The sequence below is a fragment of the Lepisosteus oculatus genome, chromosome 5, assembly GCF_040954835.1.
Source record: "Lepisosteus oculatus isolate fLepOcu1 chromosome 5, fLepOcu1.hap2, whole genome shotgun sequence".
NCBI lineage: Eukaryota > Metazoa > Chordata > Actinopteri > Semionotiformes > Lepisosteidae > Lepisosteus > Lepisosteus oculatus.
The window spans coordinates 6,590,974-6,611,877 of NC_090700.1; the positions used below are offsets into that span (position 1 = coordinate 6,590,974).

General features: G+C 40.8%; 1 protein-coding gene and 1 long non-coding RNA gene across 5 annotated transcripts in view; one reads left to right on the top strand and one right to left on the bottom strand.

The window, feature by feature from the left end:
• The first annotated feature begins 783 nt into the window (after positions 1–783).
• erg (ETS transcription factor ERG) overlaps positions 784–20,904 on the top strand; it is a 63,326-nt gene continuing 43,205 nt past the window's right edge. For 2 of the 4 annotated variants that reach the window (XM_015341728.2, XM_015341734.2), the window contains exon 1: positions 785–936. The gene's annotated coding sequence lies outside the window, so the exon portion shown is untranslated. Of the gene's footprint in view, positions 937–20,904 lie in introns of all 4 variants that reach the window. The other 2 variants (XM_015341731.2, XM_015341730.2) reach the window with 2 other exon arrangements.
• LOC107076735 (uncharacterized) lies at positions 13,007–18,750 on the bottom strand. The gene is made up of 3 exons (XR_001477902.2): positions 18,606–18,750; positions 16,254–16,410; positions 13,007–13,091 (listed from the first exon to the last, which is right to left on the bottom strand). It is a non-coding gene; the product is annotated as an uncharacterized lncRNA (long non-coding RNA).

The window sequence follows — 20,904 nt, forward strand, 5'->3', positions numbered from 1 at the left end:
AGGCCAAGCCGTTTCCCTTCTTTTATGTGCTCTAGCTAAACGCGTGGTTATTTTAAAAGAAACATACTTTAAAGATAAAGAAGCTCAAATCGTCATAAAAAAAACTTAAACGTTTAGAAGTCTGAGCCTCTGCAGGGATATTTTGTTGGATGAGAAATTTGAAGTCCATAGGCGCGATCTGAATGAATGGATGAACAAGTTAAATTTCTCTTGAGCTTTAAAACGACGCTGTAGAAGTCCACTTTATGGATTAACCCCGCAGTGTTCGTAGTGTAACTTAATCGAGAAGGCGGCGTGAAATTATTTTCTCGGTGAATCTGTTCAGAAAAGATGCCGGCAGAACCATTGCTGCCAACTTTTTTTGGGGGGGGGGGTAGTCGGTTTTTGCCATTAGGTGCTGAGCAATAACAACGGTGTAAAACCAGCTTCGCTTCCATTAAAAAAAAAGAAGAAAATATAGCAGATAGCTATAGACAGCTGCAATTTGTCTTGATGAATTACATCATTGTGTCTTTTTCAGTCTGAGTGAGTTGATGTTTTGTCTTTTCTCGACTATACGTCGTGCTCATGGTGATTTTAAGGCTGTATTGTTGTTATTCTTGAAGTAATTTACCTAGACTTGAATTTCTTTCATTCGCGTTACTTCTCGTCCTTTCTCTTAGTTTATTCTCTCACTCGCTCACTCGCTCACTTTCTCTCTCTCTCTCATTCGTCCGCTCACAGTAGTGTTTTGTGTGACTTGCTCCATGTACTCTATGCTAATATAGTAGATGTAGTCTGAGCAGTTGCACTGATCCATAGTTTAAGGAAACAACGAAAGTCATTCAGTCCTTCCAAAAGCTCAGTCCTCAAAGCTCAGTTAAACTTCACGGAAAACAAGTCGGAAGAAGATATTATATATACAGTACGCATCTTTCCCGACTCCTTAAACAAACTGTAAGTAATACCGCTGCTGAGAAGTTTTTTGTACTCTAAAAAAAGTTAGCCCTAGACAGAAACGAGACCGGCGCAGTATTAAAATGGTGCTTGAGTTTATGATGGGATCTGTTTTGACGCGTAGATTAATATGGCACATTTACAAATATTACAGAGCCCAGGGTGTCTGAGATGCTTTTGCAAACCGAACAGGACAGGACAATTGGTCCTTACGAAGTGCACCGGCAGGGCGCTGCGTGTTTGACAGTTGTTGTATCACATTTCTTCTTGCTTGATTATAGGTTTTTATCTGAAATACTTTTTTCAACTGAGTATTTAAAAAAAAACATTTCATTAATAGGTTATTGCAAGTTAATAAATATTGCTTTTAACGCAAGATGATCAACAAGGATAAAACATGTGAGATGTGTAGTTTGCAGCTTCCTTCTAATAATGGAATAGGTAGATATGTTAGATATAGATATGTTTGGTCGGGTCCTTTTATTTAGTTTGTGAAATGTTCAGATAAAGACAGTTTGACAGTTTATACTTGCATTATTGTGTAGGAGACCTCTGGCGAAAGAATCGTGGGGTTCAGCTTGATTTAACACAAACTACAACCGTAAATTGTTTCTGGTTAAGAATGGTGTATTTGTTGTACCGAGGGATACTGCTTTTATCTTTGAGCGTTTGTGGAGGATGTTGATTTTTTTTATCCTAATGTAAACAGGGAAAGATGTACGTGTGGGATGAAACGATATGAAAAACGAAAAATATTTCCATATCAAATTGATATAATGAGTTGCTCTGCGCCGAAACCCATTTTATCGTAGACGCTTATGGGTGATAAGAGTATGCTCTGTAATTTTATTTTTATCCCCGGAGAGATTTACTTATGTTACTTCTACGGCCAATCACATTTCGGTTAAATATTTTATGGGACCAGAAGACATTGTGAATTTCAGTATTTTACTAGTGTATTTTAAGTAAAGTTTTTATCGAATCCACATTTTCCGAAACTGGAGATGACACCTTTCTAAAATTTAAACACTGACTAGATTAGTCCTGACAGATAGATGAGGGTAGATTTGTAGTCACTGTATCTTGCAAAGGCTGCATAGTGGTGTCAGTGTTGCTGCTTCTCAGCCTTTGGGTCTCTGGGTTGCTTTACAGTATGGAGTACCTGCTGTGTGGAGTTTGCATGGTTGCTAGTGGCCTAGTGATTTTTCATCAGGTACTCTGGTTTCTTCCCACAATTTAAAGGCATTCCATCCAGGTTAATCTGTGTCTTAATCTAACTTGTCCCCTGTGTGTCTGTTTGTGCCCTGTGATAGGGCTCCCTGAGTCTCTGTCCTGTGTTAAGAGAACACTGAAAATTGGATGTGTATTTCTGGCTAAGGTACTTACTGTAGGACACGTTAATTTATTGCAGTTAGAAGTCATTATCCAAGCCGCGTCGTGTAGATTTTGTAGTGCTGTCATTTGCAATTGGTTGTACTAAAGTTTTGTGTTTGATGTAGATTACCAGAGTGTTCTGAAAGTGAACAGCTTATACTACCTACACTGCATTGCATGTTCATGTTTAATTCTTGCTTGTAATATAATAATAATGAAATGACTTAAAAGGTTATTTTTTCGTTCATTTTTTTTCTTTCTCCTCATCTGTTTAGAAATAGCTTGTCTTTGCCCCTTCTCTTGGTAGAACCTTGAAAAAAGCATTAGTCATTAAAATATAAAACAGAAGGCTAAATAAACCATTTAAATGTGACGTAAAAATTGGAAGAGCGACAGCGTCGATTTGGGTGTGATGTGTTTTAACAAGAATCCCTCAGACAATTGAGTTAGATAAACAGTTTAATTCCATCTAGTCTACCGCTGTTCCAATCTGTTGACTATTTAAGAATTCAATTAGGTGGAAAATTCTAAAAAAGAAAACAGTTTCTTTTTTTAGTGATTTATTTTCATCCTACAGTGTATCCTAAAATAATCAGACTTCCTACCACTTCAAACAGACAGGGCCTGTGCTGCTCTTTAAACTGTCACACATGTAAGTTTTAATGGAACCCAGTTCATACATTATAGCCATTAACCTAAAATTTGTGCCGAACAGTTCAACTAGCAAAAGCAGTGTTATCAGAAAATGTTTTTAGACATACATCATGAGGCTAGTTTTTCGGAGATCTGATAAAGACCAAAAGGGAAATGGTAGAGATTAGTGCAAATTTCTTGTTGTATTGTTTTAATCATATTTGTTAACCGAAGGGCTGTACTAAAATGCCATACACTAACTAAAAAACACAAAAACTGAAGCTGAAGCTGAAATCGGCAACTTTTAAAGGCTGACCATCAGCTGGAAGAAATTCACTTCAGCCTCAATATCCGTGAAGCCAGAGTTATGAGTTATCAAAGGTCAAGGGAAGAAGTGAATAATCAGAACTTCTTAATCAATAAAATCTTAGAGGAGCTCCAGATCTAGATGAAGAAATTGCAGTTAGCATTTTGGTCCACTCTCCCATACTGTGAAAAAAGCTTTCTCTGTTTTTCTCCCACACGATCCATTTTGCCAGACCTCAGCTTTTAAACTTTTGCGGTTTCTTCCAGAAAATGATGAGAAACTGTTGGAAGAGAAGCACTTTGAATATCACCATGATAGTGTACAAAAGAGGGGAGATTGTTATTTTTGTATGAAAGTCCAATCTGGTCTTCAAAAGCTAATCAAATAAAGTTATATTCATGAACTATAAACTACTACTGTATATTATCAGGGCAGAAGCCTGACAAATTCTCTGAGCTTATGAACCTCTGAGCATCTCTGAGAACGTTGACCTGTGTGTGTAATGGCTGATATATGAGTACTATTATTTTCCAAAGAGGGTGTTTCTTATGAAAAAAAAAAGATCAATTTGTGATATATGTTCTTTTCCTCTGCCTTATCGAAATGTATTTTCTGTTCCAAAGGCAACACTTAAAGTTTTGTGCCAACATTTTTTTCACATATGTCACATCTTTCCAATTAGATTTTGGCTTTGCCGTTCCTTTTCTGACTCTTGGTTTCCAAAGAAAATTCTTAACAATGCTTTTCATACCATTGTGAAAAATACTGATGGTTTTTGTCTCTCTGTCACCAATCCGTAATTATAGTCACATTATTGTATAGCACCCAGTATGAAAGGGTACATACAGTATGAGGAAACTCACAGAACAACATAATGCTCTTTTAGTCTGATAGAGATGTACAGGGGCTCTCTTAGACATATTGTAGATTGACTATGCAAAGCACACTAGCCTCCATAAGACAACAATCAATCTAATCTAAGGTCTTCTTGCCTGCCTGTTACTGTTTTTCACGTTCGAGATTTCAGCCATATGGTCCTCTTTAATTCCCACTTTGGAACCTAGACTTATTCAAGTGGACTGTTAGTCTTTGCAGAACGTTGGGTCTCTGCGTTGTGGATTCCTTCAGTTTCTCAAGGTGTGCTTTGTGAACCCTTTCAGAATGCTAATTGGAATATTTCTAGCCCGGAGGCCATTGTGGAATCGCATGGTAGCCATATTATGGCTGATTTCTCATGTGACTAAAGAGATGTATGGTTTACTAGTAGCCAAAACAGCTTTGGCTCTTACTATAGTATACTACATGTTACTGTTGAATAATGCATGTCTGTCATTTATTCTGCAGAAATGCTTACCCATGGATTTTCTTTTCTGCTTTCTAAACTGGTTCTGATTTTTAATGGACAAGGTGCATTGACAACTAAATCAATGAGTCCAGATCAACCTAAAGACTGATTCTCAGCAGGCAGCTCTCCTGCAGTGTGCAGCTGAAGTGTACGGAAAGACAAGGAGGTCTATGAAAGAGTGTCCCAAAGAATGGTGTAACAGAATGCAGTGCTCTTTGTTTCATGCATTGGTCAGTGTGCTTGTGAGAGCAGTTTCTAGGCAGTGGCAGTAGTGCATTTCTCTACACCTCTACAAAAATCTTTACCGTGTTTTTAGTTCTTTCTGGATTTTGTGACAGCATATTTTTGATGGTCTTGAGACGTTTATCGCTAACATCTGTCTGTTTACATATTAATATCGTCACAAGGCTTGAGGTTTGTGGAGCTGAGCTGTCTGTTTGTTGTGATATCAGTTTAACTTGAGTACTGTAGGCTGGGATCACTCCTGTTGCACTTTCACAGCAAGCGACTATCAACAAGGCTGGTGTTGAAAGACACGAGATGTTAGGATAGAAGAGTTCAAGTGGAATATTTGCCGTTTTTGCTCTCTGGCTGTCCCAAAGTGCACTGTCATGAAATTCTGCAAATTATCCTGTTCTGTCAAGGGTTCACATGATACTGCAAGGAATGATTCATGCACCACTCGAAAGGAGAATGTACTTGTAGTATGTACGATTACCAAACCCTTGATCACAAAATATTTAGAAATCAGACAGATTAGAAGAACGGAACTTTAATGTCCCTTTAGTGGACCAGCAAACTACAAAATGATCCTTTATAATTATCAGGGATTATGGTATTTCCAGACTGCACTATGTACAGCAGTACCTCCCACCACTGTTGTCAAATTAAAGCAGCTCCAGACAAACATATAGATTTATCTTTTCAATTTCCTGTCTCGTATGCATCAGGGTTAGATTTAGAAAATTATAGCAAGCGAAATATGTTTGGGATCCCAGAACATCTACGCTCTGTTAATAATTCCTGTGAAGTGTGAAATGTCACAGCAGTCACGACTGGGCCATTCTGGCACGATGTCCTGACCATGAGATGGCTGTGCTGACTGGTATGAATGGCCGGGGAGGAATGAAGTGGTAAACCCCACGGTTGGCTGGTCAGAAACGGAGGCCCGGCTGTCTAATTCAAACCGGCTGTGCGCCGGAAGGCGACTCTGCTGTCCGCCTGCTCGGGCGCAGGCCTGGATTAGCCAGAGAGACTTGTTTTTGTTCTCCGGGCTGCTGCAGTTTCTTAGCCCCAAGACTGCAAATTAAACCATCCCATAAATCTTCCATTATAGGTAGTAAAAACTAATTTTAGATTTCCTGCTCACGGCAGCATCTCCGCTGATTGCTACCACACTTTCAAAAGGGGCCTGAGCTGAACTGTTCGGAGGGCAGGGGCTGTTTTACTGCAGCCGTGCCGTGTGAAGAGCTGTAGTACAGACCTTCATTTACGGGCCACACCATGCCTGTTAAAGGGCTGTTATCGTTTGTAAAGGTTAGCCCTGATGGACCGATTGACAGCTCGCCTGTGTTCGGCGATTTCTGTCCGTGTGTCATCGTCTGGTCATTGGCTTGGCGATGGCCGCCGTCCCCTCGCGCAGCAGTGGTGATACAGCGTGACCCGCAGTGTTACTTATTTGTGTTTCATGTGCTCATACGGCAAAACAAATTTACTGCCACACCCCCGCCCCCGACCTGCGTCGTCTTCTAAGAGATGTGGTCAGAAGCTGCCAACATTTAACCGGAATTGTAATACATTTGGCATTTCCTTGCTTGTGCATTCATGCAAGTCCAACACCTTGGTTTCATTTTGCAGCTTGAGGCAAGGAGAGCTTGTAGACATGTATTCCATTATAGGAATTATAAAAATGTGTATAAGTAATGCTCAATTAATTACTTTTTTCACAATTTAAATGCTAACCTCACTTTATCATTTTCTTGTTTTTTTTTTCATTGTATTCTTCCAAATTGGATACGTATTGAAAAACACTTTTTTAAGGGAAGATGCGTCACACTGCACATATGATACATGTATATTATGCAGGATGTTCTCCAAAAGGGAATAGAGAAAACTGCCATTTACTGTACTTCTCCTGCTTAAAGAATTTTAAATTTCATTACATACTGTATGTATGATACAAGATGCAATTTGCCTAACCACATATTCTAAAGTGCATAGCTTTACTATGGTAAAGATAGTGGAAGAAGCTCAGTTCATTTTAGGTAAAACCTCGAAGCTGCTACAGTGTCTATCCTGTTTTGATTAATGGCTGCATATCTGTGATATTATACATTTGTTTTCTTTCACAATCACCCTCTACAGAATGGCCTTTTCAGACAAGATTTTGTTCCCTGCCTCATCAAGCATGAGTTATGTTTTGTTTTTGTATGGAATTTTTATATGAATGCTTGACAGTACAAACTGCAGTATTTTAGTTTAGGGTTCATAAAATATGTTATAAAGAAAGGTGCCAGTCTGGAACTACAGTATGTCATAAAGAAAGCAGATTTACTGGCTTGAATTTGGAATGGCTGAATCGTCTCCTTTGGAACAGCTTCTTGGCTGCCAGCTAAAAAATATTTTCTGCAGGTACAAATACGTTTAGAAATGATATCAAATGGATATTCACATTTTTAAGGCTGAACAGTTCTCTACAGATTCTCTACACAAAAAAGTCATCATGTTGTACTGATATAATCAGCCTATTTTTATAATGTTAGTATTTTATTTAAGATGATTAAACTGTCACTACAAAACCATACCCTTTATATTATTATTATTATTATTATTATTATTAATAATTATAAAGATAGACTTCCTGTAGATAGACTAGTACAGGCCTCAAGCTTTAACAGTGCTGTAGATCTTAGTGTATTTTAAATTCTGTGGTAGCCCTGCAGTTCATCTGAATGCATACCAGAAGGCCATTCTCCCTGGCTTTGTGTCATACAAGCTTATATGGACTAAACAGCAGGATGAGTCAAACGAGGGTATAGGGATAAAGTGCTGCTGAAGGCGAAAACGGTCATTAAAAAATAATTTGTTCAGGTCAGGTACGCCCCATCATGTCAGGTAGCAATAGCAATCTGATGCAGCACCTGCCATAATCCCCATGATCAGATCAGATTTGCCCATACATCTTTCTGTAGGTCCTAGTGCCTAACTGCATCTTATAGTATGTAATGAAGTGAAACACAATTCTGAATTTGTTAGCCCCTCTTTCAACAGGCTTTAATACTGTTTGGGGAAAGAGTATGCAGATATATGCTGCATTTCCTATAATGGATTTTGAGTTGTACCATTAAATACATCAAATGATATGGTAGCTCCACGGAGAGAACCTGCAGGAGACTGAAAATCCACATGTACAGGGGCTTCAGTGTAAATTACCTGGGTTAAACTTGGATACTGAGATGGAAAACCAGTACTGTTTCATAAATACAAGTGGATTGTGATTACAATGGTATTTCAATTCTCCAGAGAGTGTTGTTTTATTTATTATTTTTAAATGAGACTCGTAATTAATTTTGAAAGTATGGAAAGTCAGTTTTAACGAGTGGGAAGTACTGAAAGCCCAGCAAGTGTTGCATAAATACGCAGAGTAAAACTGACAGCGATGACATTTAAAATAAAAATGCACAGAGTATAAGCACACCACATTCTAGCTTGAGATGAGTCATGGATTTTGCTCAAGTTGAGCAGGTCTGGAGAAGTGCACTGATACCACCTGAAAGCAATGTCTTATCCACTGTACTGGGGCCCACACATATGGAATCAATTTATAAGCCCTCTTCAGTTTCCAATATACTGTAAATGCCGAGACTTTGGGCTTCACTGAGAAGAGATGTTGAAAGCTGAAGGTGTTCACACAAGCTTACCGTTCAATTACATTTCTATTACAGTGGGTAGATGCTGCCAAAGCCTACCTGTCTGCTCACTAAACTGAACTGGACTGCATATCTGAGGTAGGTTATGTACAGTAAGCAGTTATGTTTTGGAAAGCAATAAAGAAAAGTAGACCTACTGTATGAGAACACTTTATTGTCATAAATACTAGTACAGTAATTTTATTTTCTAGCTATCTGATTGCAGACTACCGGTTTCAGGTACTACACTCGATTGAGAAGTGGCTCATTGATAGTCTCTTGCTCTTGATAAGAAGCAGGGCCTACTTAATACTGGACTTTGAGTTGTCTATAGTGGAATATTCCATGGTCATTTAAAGGGAACATTCCAGATTTTTGTTTCATCATCCACTAGAATTCATTTTCTAGTTGTCGATGCTTTGCAGCTTCGTTATTTCAGCTACAAATAATAAGGACTTTAAATCATTACAATACAAGAACAATACCATTACAATTCAGTCCCAAAAAGGTATGTAACAATATGACCTCCTTATAAAAGAGACCTTCTTGTCAGACACCTGCCACTAAAAAGGAAGGATATTATTTAGATATTTTACTTCATTCTATTTTGGCTTACTGTGCCTAATTGTTGTAAATTAAGATGATATGCAGAAAATAAGCAAGAAAAGATGTATAAATAAACAGCATAATGTGAACAAATAGTACTGTGCAGATTTAAAGTTGTATTTAAATGAATTCAGTCTTTTTCATTTTCTAAAAATAGGTAGGGAAGTGTTGGGCATGGCTCTTAAGAACTTAATTCCAGTAAAGACCATTTGCAAGTTGTTGCTTAAGGAAATACTGTATGATAAATTCCTAATACTCAGGAAACTGTCTTTATTTTATGTATGCAGTATAGGTTTCCAGTTACAATTGTTTATTATTTTTATGAGACCTATGTCAGATAACAAATGCAAGAGATTCCTAGTTAAATTTAATTTTTTTAAAAAGGTATATAATTTGTCACTTGGCTGAGCTCAAAATATCCACAGGTTCTGTAGGTGGAGTCTGTCTCTGTGCAAGAAGTATAATTTTTCTCTTGGTTTATATATTCTGTTGCAGGTTTAAATATCTTTAAAGCCCCGACTTTAATCTACAGTAGATAGCATACAGTATGCATTCTGAATCAAAGCCTCCTTTTCACTCATGATCCTTATGTGTCATGATCATTCCAGGACAACAGTATGGTGGAGTAATATTTGACTATACTGGAAATGTATTGTGGAAAAGTATCAGCATGATATTAAACATGTTCAAGGTTTCATGGATTGCTTTACTCCAAGCAGTTGTGTTTATTACTTTTTATTTGTTGTTTTAAGACACTCTGATACTAAGTTATTATCCAAAGAGCTGTTTCCACAGACACACATTTTCCATTAATTTCCTCTTAGACACTTTTCTGAACATTATGCAGATGTAGAAAACTCATGTTCAAGTCAATGTCCGTGTGTACTAGGGTAGATGAAGATGTACGCTCTTTTTCCAGAGTGGATCTTGTTGAGTCACTTGCAAAAAGTGGTGCAGTTTATATACATAATTAAATGAAAGACTGTTTTGTGGTTCTAAATGTTGAACCCAAACGGCCTGCTATTTTTTTTAATTCTTGTGAGCCACACAAAACCATCATTGTTAATGCTGCTATTTAGACTTTGGAGGGTAGGGGGTAGGTGTACGTTTTGACCCAGGGTTTTGCATTGCATGATGGCTCTCTGGCGGCTGCTAGTAATGTCTTTCCACATGTGTGACGTCTTGCCAATTTTATTTACTTAAAAAATATGTAAGAGAGGCCTGGGAAGGGGGTGCCATGACTTTCTTAAGGTTGAAAAAAATAAAAACAGATTACACCAAACTGCTCATAAGCAGTAACACAAGTGGATACCCGATGGTTTTTTAGCCTATATGTGGAATAGGCCACAGACCCCAAAAATGCCACAAGCATGCACTGGTTTTGAATGTTATGCATTATAACTTGGATTCGCTCTTGATATTCTGCCACTTGATATTCTGAGTCTGTACATGAGAACGGGAATAACTGCATTTCTTTATTTTGACTTCCCTTTTCATATGTTGTTGCTGGTGTAACAGTGTCTTCAATGGTTAAACAATCAGAGAGCAGACACAAATCTTCCAGTCCTTTTACAGGCGAGTGAGTGTGGTTGAATGTGGCCTTTTACAAGCCAGGAGTTCAGAGACCTCTATTCCTGCAGGGGTTTGAGGGCTGTGAACGGGATGGAAATGAACAGAGACAAGGGTTCCAGCAATGTGTAAAAATACTGGGATATTCTCATTAATACTTATCCATTTTCTTAATTGGAATTGGAGCTTTGCTAATTGAGCAGAATCTTCACAATCCACCCTTCCATATTTAATAGATCTTGGCAGCCATATCACCCTGCAACTCACAACTGGCAACCCACTGAAGCTCAGCAGGTGTGAGCCTACTCAGTACCTGGATGGGAGACTAAGGTTGCTGCTGGAAAAGGTGTTAGTGGGGCCAGCAGGGGGCGCTCACCCTGCGGTCCATGTGGGTCTTAATGCCCCAGTATAGTGACGGGGACACTATACTGTAAACAGGTGCCGTCCTTCAGATGAGATGTAAAACCGAGGTCCTGACTCTCTGTGGTCATTAAAAATCCCAGCGTTTCTTGAAAAGAGTAGGGGTGTAACCTCGGTGTCCTGGCCAAATTTCCCATTGGCCCTTACCAATCATGGCCTCCTTATAATTCCCCTCTATGAATTGGCTTCATTACTTTGCTCTCCTCCCTGGTAGCTGATGTCTGGTGAGCGTTCTGGTGCACTATGGCTGCCGTCGCATCATCCAGGTGGGGCTGCACATTGGTGGTGGTGGAGGGGAGTCCCCATTACCTGTAAAGCGCTTTGAGTGGAGTGTCCAGAAAAGCGCTATATAAGTGTAAGCAATTATTAATTATTATTATTAATTAAGTGATTTCATTGATTGGCATTGATGACTTTACATCACGATTTCAAACACAGAAAATCTCTTTTTGAAAACATAATTTGTTCGTGTTGAGCTTAGCCTGTTCTGCACCATCTCCGTTGAGCTATGGGACAAAAACATTTTGGAGATCACCCGTTTCCCCTGTGCCGTTTGTTGCAAAGGAGATCGACAACTTTCATTTTAGTTCAGGACAAACTACAGAAATTTGTACTTTTTGTTAAAATGCCTTTTTTTAAAAAAAACAACAGGAAATATGATTATTGCCTCCCAGAATGTTGAAAAAAAAATCTACAGTTGAGGTTTATCTCGGAAATCAATCAGATTGAGTTGAGTGTTCAGCCTGTTTCGGTCTTGCAGACTAAATGCTTGGGGAACAGGGAATTAAACATTAACATTTTTGATAACAGTATGAAGAGTGTGTGTAAGCCAGCATTTTCAGTAACAGATGTACCTAATTTGCTCAAAATATGCTAAGTAGGGTAATTCTTTAAGGAGTATTAAACAGCCTGATAAGACCACCCAGTGCAGGTTTCATGAAAGTCTTTTTTATCAACCTGGTAGATAATGAGAACCAGGGTACAGTAGATGCTCACAGTTTTCACCTTTATTGTGTCAAACGGATTGTGTGAAAGCGATTCAGATCGTGCTTCCTCTCCCCCCGCTCAGTTCATTTAAATGTCAGTTCTTGGATGTTTTCTTCAGAGAAGCATCGCGAATGAAATGATCCCGGCACACGTCATTTCATTTTGAAGAGCAGCTTTTCTTTTCACCAGTGTGCCTTCAGTTGCTGTAGCACGTGGAGGGAAACTAATCAGGTACAGATGGACCTTCCTGAGATCAATCCTGTATGAAGCTCAGTCGATTCCCTTCCACATTTTAAACAAATGAAGCGAAAAAGAAATCAAATGAATTTTTGTTCCTATATAGATAGACTAATGCTTAGCATTTTTTTTAACATTGTACTTCATTAGAAGAGTTCATTGAGTGTGCCTAAAGGTGAGAGTCCATGTTTTCCCATAAACTTTTTCATGTTTCCTGTTCTTTCCACAATAATCTGAAAAACGCTGAAAGCAGTGATTTCTGTTTCCTGAATATGGCATAATGTGAATAATATATATTTAATATGAACTGCATAAGAGTTTAATAACAAAGCAGCTAGTCTTTAATGTAATGGATTGGTAATTACCTATTCAGTCATTAAGGAAAGACATTGTGAAGCAGAAGGATATGAAAGAAACTGACAGATTACTGCTCCAGGCCCTGTTGGGGGACCAGTTGGTGATGATATTCGCCCTCTGCCAGAGTTTCCAAACTAGTGCTGGACAGAGGGCACTGCGGAATCGAAGGTGCCGCTCTGTAAATTAAAGACATTAAACCTAGGTCCTCACTACTTGGCCTTTACAAATCCCATAAATGTAAAATTAAAACTAAACGCCACTCGAGGCTGGTACAATCTGGCCTCCTTAACATTCTCCCCTTGATTCGGTTGCTGATACAGTCTCTTACCTCTCTGCCTGATCAGCTGTGTAGTGGGGATTCTGCGACTTCAGTGGTGGATTAAGTTATTGGGCTCCTTCCATATTTAAAATGCTTTGGGATGAAAAGCACTGTATAAATGCAACTAATTAGAACTGATTGGTGCTTAGTCTATTGCTATTTTGTTTGCCATTTGGCCTTTTCACTGTGTTGCCTTTCTCCCAAAACAACAAGGGTTATTTTTTTTGCACAATCCCCATTGTTCCAGGGTGTTGCCCTCTAGAGAGAGACCTGATCACAGAGCTTTTTTTAAAACCATCATTTCTCCTCTACAATATTCTCCTGTGATGTCACCTTACTACTTTTCAGCCGGGGCATGTTTTTCTTTGGAAAGTTTTATTTCGGTAAAGAAAACAAGGGATAATTATAACCCCTTGACTGAAATTACATGCCACTTCTCTGCAGAGCTCCACGTATGGTCCTCACGGAGCCTGTCAATCACTCCACACCTTCTCCACCGCGGCACAGAAAGACTGTGTGAAAAGCTGGGCTGGTTCAGGAATGCCTGGGGGTGGGGTGGGGATGGGGGCACAGTCAAGGGCTGGGCTGTGCTGTTGCTGCCTTGAACGTAGGACGTCGTAGTGAGAACCAGACCTTATGGAACCCCAACTATCCCCACATCCATTCCCTGACTGTCACGGATGTTGGAAGGGCAACCGTGGAATGGCCAGGAGCGCAATAAAGACCCTATGCGTAGCGGTAAAAGGGGGCAACATTGGGGGTTGGCCCAGGCTCAGGGGGTCATACGATGTCCGTATAGAAACCTATGCCCTCAGGCAAAGGATGTGGGGCGACCTGGTACTGGGCGGGTCTCACGACATTCGTACCCTCTCTGCTGAGCCAGGAGCAGAGCAGACACAGGAAGTTAATAGGCTACACAACAAGACACACCGGAAAGACATGAATTGCACCGCCATGCACTGAGCACCACACCGCCATGCTGCCTCGGAGCCCCAGATATCTGCACTTGAGTTCTGAAAGAAGTGAGGACAATATGAAGACACGAACACTGCTAATGCCGGGAAGCCAATTCCATTAGTGGACTTGAACAGTGTTGTGGATTGGGGCATGTGATACTGTATGATCTTCCTTAATGCCAAGTTTCATCCATGCTTCCCTTGACGCTTTCATTAAATCTTAGGATTTGCACTTTTGCGCTTGACATTCTTATATTATCTGTCCAGCAAATCCTTAACTACAAATGTTCTTTTTCCACGTCTTTGGAATGTTATTTCTTGGTTTGAGGCCACTCTTATGTTAACCTTATTATGGTGTTGATAGCTTTTGGTCGCCAATCGCATATTTTGCAAAATGGATTTTCCCTAATATACCGCTGTGCTACTCCTGTGCAGTTTGATCAATTTTTCCCTTGGCCGCTCCTTACTTGCATGCTGGTAGCGAGAATGATTGCTTGCAACAGGAACTATAGTGCCGTTGAATTTCTGGGAGAAATGCAATGGAAAGCTTTCTCATCTCTTAAAGGAATTGTTACAGTTTCTTGTAATTCAAGTTATGTGATTGTCTGGTTTAGAACTCTGCTCCATGCTATGGCAAATCAGCAATGTGCACACTGTTTTCTTATCATTTAACAGTGTTTCTGCTTATGGGCAGCTGCGGTGTGTTGCACATAATTCATTTGCATTAAATGAATACAGTACAGTTCTGTGATGTCAACCAGTGGCAGTGGGCAGTCTGCTGTGCTCCCTAGGTGAGTATTGAGTCTTTCTGAGCTGCAGTGAGCAGGAGAGCTGCTGTGTGTGGGAGACTGGTCTGGCTAACAGGGTGTTGGTGACATCAGCAAATGACATAACCAAGCCCTTTCTTTAGAAACCCCTACCATTTCTATTAGTGTGCTGGGTTTCCACTAAAAAAAGTGTCCCATGAAACATCAATTCTTGGGAATTTTCCACTGTTTGCTAAAGCAGTAATACCGTGTTTGGATGTAGGTTTTTAAAGGGAGGCAGTTTCACATTGAGCATCTGCATTTAGCGTCACCTTTTCTTTTGTTCCTACTTTACACCTAGAGTGTATGTGCATGTGCACTCATTTTTTTCTCTTTATTTAACACGTTACTGTACTGGTCGTTTTACACCCACTACATTTGTTGCTCTGTGTAACTGTAACGAACAGTTCTTTCCGGACCCTATGCGGACGACACAGTCCGACGGAGTGGGGAAACACTGGGGAAAAGTCATGCAGGAATATGGGGCAGAAGACAGGGGGGCGTGTCCAAGGTGCGCTGGTGCACGGGGGAGGCGTGGGCGAGGCGAACAATCCCAGAGAGTAATCCTTAGAGTATCCAAAACACACGAGTAAGTCCAAAACCAGGAGATCCATCAGAAGAAGGATTAAAAACCACGAAGGCCGGGTCGGAACCGGCGGACGGGGAACAGGAACGGGAACGGAGGTTAAAACCTTAACGGGACCAGGCACTTCCTGGTCCTGGACTTGCACGATATGGAAATCAGATGCAGAGCCCGGATGAGCGTCAGCGCCTGGCTTTTAAGGTGGGCTGGGAATAGGACACAGGTGCACAGGATAAAGTCTCACGTGAAAGGGCTGGAGCACCCTTAAGGAGGGGGAACTATAATCGTGACAGTAACGCCCACTCCTGGGATGTGTATGGTTTCTGGACACTCCACTCAAAGTACTTTACAGGTAATGGGGACTCCCCTCCACCACCAGTGAGTAGCCCCCACCTGGATGATGTGTTGGCAGCCAAAGTGTGCCAGAGAGCTCACCACACATAAGCTACCAGTGGGGAGGAGAACAGAGAAAGATTGATAGATTATTAAGAGGCTATGATTGGTAAAGGCCAGGGGGAAATTTGACCAGGGAGCTGGGGTAACAGCTGGGGTAACACTTTTTGAGAATTGACCTGTGATTTTTAATGACCACAGAGAGTCAGGATCTCAATTTCGCTTCTCATCCTAAAGACAGAACCTTTTTTTAAATAAACTGTCCCTATGACTGGGGCATTAGGACACACACACAAACCGCAGGGTGAGCACCCCCTACTGGTCCCACTAACACCTGTTCCAGCACCAACCTTCGCTTTCACAATAGGTCTCCCACCCCAGCACTGGCCAGGCTCACACCTGCTGAGATTCAGTGGCATGCCAATTGTGAGTTACAGGGTGATATAGCTGCTCATCATATTATTCAGTTCAATTACTCATGGATTCATGTTTTGACACACTGCAAGGCTCACAGTACCTGACAGGAGAGTTTGCATGGATTGGAGGAGCTGAATTTCCCTCTGATGTAATTGCAAGCCTGTAGGTATCCAGGATGTCATAGGAGTCACTTGTTTCAGGATTCTGGGGATCCCTATCCCACCATTTCTAACTCTGTTCCCAGTGGCAGTCTTCCACTAGGGAAATCCAAATGACAATCAACTTGAGAGAACTTTCTTTTTGATAGTACAGTTCTTTTTCGACTGGACCACCTAACCGTACCACTTTAAAATAATGGAAAAAAACAAAATGAAAAAATTAAAGGAATTCTGACTGAATAGGATGAGAATAACACAAATATTTCAGGCACTTCCTCAGGTTTCTGGAGATATCCTAGTATACAGATGCCAGTAATGAACAGAACCAAATTCATAATGAATACACAATGAATGGTGGTACTTTTTTACTTTAAGTTATTTTGCATCTTTGCATAAGACGTAAAAAGACAGATGGTCACCATGTTTGCAGTTCTCAACCTAGGAAACAGAATACCAGGCCTTAATAATAAAAGCCTGTCATTGATTGTTAATAAAAACGGCCTTATATAATAAGTTTATAGAACATATCACTAGCACATCTATCGTGTCCTTGTGAAAGCCTTGAGTTGCATGCTTTTGCAAGGAACTGCTTCTCAATACTCTACGTTCTGAGCACCACAACGATAGTCTGTGCTGTGATGGTTCCCAGATGTGGAATCTGGGACGCTGAGAATTGGAAACGTGCTTATCTCAGGTTGACTGGTTAACCCCAATAGTTAAATATTATTAAGTTAAATATACAGGCTTGCATTCATGGTAATAATCGGGTGTGATTATCCCAGGCATGGCATTAGAAAAAAAAAGTTAAAAAGTCCTATACTGTCACACAGTTTCCAAATGTAAATGGCACTTGCACAGTAAAGTAATTGCGACAGTGCGCTGGCGACGAACCTCTCTCTCGTTAGAGCTCCCCGTTACCCTCTTGAGCGCTTTTTTACCTTGGACAGCACAAGCCTTCTAAGCTCAGGAAATATTGACCTTCGTTATGAAAGCAGCAGGCATATAACGCCGAAAGTGAGAAAGTTTCACACCAAAACATTTGAGAAATTAGATAGCAAAGTAGAACGGGGGACGGTAATATTTCTCACTATGCGCTGCACATTCTGTGGTATGCTGTTCGTGCCACCGGTATTTCCCTTTAACAAAATCTGGGAAATTAGGACCGTTTCATTACTTGGATCGGAATGGCTGCAGAAAGCGATCCAGGTGTAGGGTGACCCTATTGTGGTTTTCAATAAAGAGGTACGGTGGGGGGGATAATCGACACTCGACACAAGCCTCCAAAGTAATGAATCTTTATTACTTTTTCTAATAAAAAATCATTTTAAATTCTCTAGTTTTTATTAGACTTCTTTAGTAAACTTTTAAACAGTCGCAGGGTTGCTATTTCTCTTCCATAACGGCAAAACAAGGAAAAAACAAAAAATATAGCCCTATTTAAAAAAAATAGGGCTATATTTTTTTTTCATTTTAGAAGAACAAAAGTCTTGACATGAGGAAAAAATGAAGACATTATAACTTAGGAGAATTTCCTCATTGGTTGCGTTGCAAAAATGATCAATTTTAACGAAACATTTCGAAATATTTTGAAACAAGACATTGTTATTTCTCATGGCCATAAAAACAGCACCACACACACACAAAAACCCTTTTCAAGCTACGCTGCGTGCAAGTTCAAACCATCTACCGGTAACGCATGTAGAACGAGAAATATGTAGGCTGTTTGTTTACACCGTCTGAGTAACAAGCAAAACAAAATCCCGGACAACTTTTGGAAATGTATAAATCGCGATCGGACAGATATTTTAGATCTCAAAAAGAGAACATATCCGGGAAAAAGAGTACGTCTGGTCACCCTAATATAATGGTGAAGATGAACAGAGATTCGGATGGAGGTGAGACTCTCCCGCATGAAAGCACAGTGGCTGAACGCCACACTGCCGCGCGTCCTCTCGAGTCCCGCTTGCTCCACAGACGGCACAGATGATGAAACCCACCTCATTCGTTAGTGCTGCGTTTGTGCCGTTGAAAGTAGCGTTTGTGCTGCTTTCGTTCCCGAGATATAGCGCCTCCAGTGTTCAAGCGCTCTTTAATAGTTTAGCTCGTACCCTTAACATTGTAAAGACAATCAATATCCATAAACATATGAGCCTCCTTAGATGTGAATAATACTAAGACATGACGCATTAACCATCTATGGCATAAACCTGTGGTTGTAATGTATGTAAAATCACCGTGATTCTAAGATCTGTGGTTTTTATTTTCTTAGGTACGTTTTCCTTTTCTTTCCCTACCGTGACACGCTGTTACCAAACGTGTAACTCTGCGATACCATCGCGACAAGACCTCCGCAGCATGTCATGATAGGGACCCCATGTATAAGGCGTGTATATCGCGGCAGTGTATATCACGACTGGCGCCTTGCCTCCATGCCATCCTGGCACCGCTATCGCAACAAAGGTCTCATATCAGGACATGATATACCCAGTTAGGACGTGTCGCAATATATGGACTTTATGTCGCGACATGGGGTCAGCATATCCTGTCAGGGTATGTCCTATCGCAACATATGGACTCCATGTCGCGACATGGGGGCGGGGGCATTTTGTAAGGGTATGTCATATCGTGATATACGGGCTTCATGTCGCGACATGGGCGGGGCAGTTTTCCCATATCGCGATATAGAGCCTTTCATGTCGCGACATGGGCAGGGCAGTTTTTGTCATATCGCGATATACGGACTTCATATCGCGACATGGGCGGGGCAGTTTTCCCATATCGCGATATAGAGCCTTTCATGTCGCGACATGGGCGGGGCAGTTTTTGTCATATCGCGATATACGGACTTCATGTCGCGACATGGGAGGGGGGCAGTTTTGTCATATCGCGACATAGAGCCTTTCATGTCGCGACATGGGGCGGAGCACTTTTTTCCGGGTTATGTCATATCGCGATATGCGGGCTCCATGTCGGGACATGGGGGCGGGGGGCGTTTTGCCGGGGTATGTCACATCGCGATATATGTCGCGAGAGTGGCGCAACAACAGCGATGTGATCGTGATGCGTGCACTCCTATCGTGACATGCTATCGGAGTCGTGAACGCGCTGTGGATGCCATGACATTCTTTGTCTGCTATTCAGTTTTGACCTCAGTGCGAGTTCTCTTAGATTGATTAGTAACTGGAAACCAATGGATGTGTTACTGTATATCCAGCGTGCTCATACAGCACACATGGTTAACCGGGGCTACAGTATTTGGACCAGGAAGAACATCCATCACCTGTGTATCTACATGTTCTCGGAACTTCCGCTGTGGCGCTGTAGCCAATCAGAGTGTCGATTCTCACTCTTCACCCAATCGCGGCCCGAGCTGTTCGGGGGTTTAGCCAATCACGGGTCTGAGAGCTGTTCAAGCCAGCAGCGCCAGGTGGATCGGCTTGGTTACTGTCAATGAGAAGCGGTTTTAAAAATGTTTTACTTATTTGCAAAATAACTACATCGGCTTGTTTTTTTAACGTCTTTATTAATTCACAATGTCCCGTACTCTTTGAAATAAATACATTTTTTATTTGCTATATAACTGTCTCCGCTGCTTTCTGTAATGAATACATGGTATTTTAACTATTTTAATCGTATATTTAAGGTAGGGGAAACACCTTCTGCTTTGTACTTCAAAAATAAATAGAAATGTAAAGTCTATGATCAGTATATTATTATGCTCATGCTTTCAATTTTGTTTTTATTGTTAAATTATACAGATCTTGAAACTTATACCAAAAAATGTGAATATGGGCTCTCGTGTTGTACCGGCGGTAATTTGGAAACTGGCGTCTGTTCACCAATGTAAGGAGTACACAAGCAATACATTTTCAAGAATATGGTTAAAAATTAAAATAAAACATCTAGCCCAATGAACTTAAATAGTAACTCCTCCCTAAATATAAGACTGTTTATTCGTGTAAAGGCTGCATAGCCTGGGGTCAAGTGATCAAAAGATCACAACTGAAAGATCTGGTGGTCGTGACTTTGCCGTTTTGTACGTCACAGAGTTCACAAAGAAGGTGCTATATTGAAATGGCACAAACCGACACAAACATAGCACTAACGAATGAGGTGGGTTACAGTTTGTGCTGTCTTTAGAGAGGCGGGCAACTTCACGGAGCTTAGCAAGCATCCTCCCTGGCTCACACCTCCAAAATGGGGAAGGGGGGATGTGATGGCGCTGATCTTTGCCCACCGCAGTCGTGTCCTCAGCCCGGCCAAGTTAAAGGCAAAGTTACCAAGCACGGTATCTCTTTATTCCTCAACTCGTTTGGCCATTACGAGAATTTGACCGCACAACTGTTTTTGCCAAAAATGCCGGACTGAGAAAAAGTTAAGTGTTATACTTGTTCATGAGCTACGGATAGTTACAGTACACTGCTTGTGAAATAACATTATGTTGTAGCGCCCTCACCAGGCGGTGATGGGATAGATTTGAACCTGTTTGGGATTGTGGGGAGATTAACTCCTGGGATTTGGGGGGAAGGAGAGGGGTTTATGTACAGTACATGTTGTGCGTGTCTGACTAGTCCATGTTTCCCGATCCTGTTT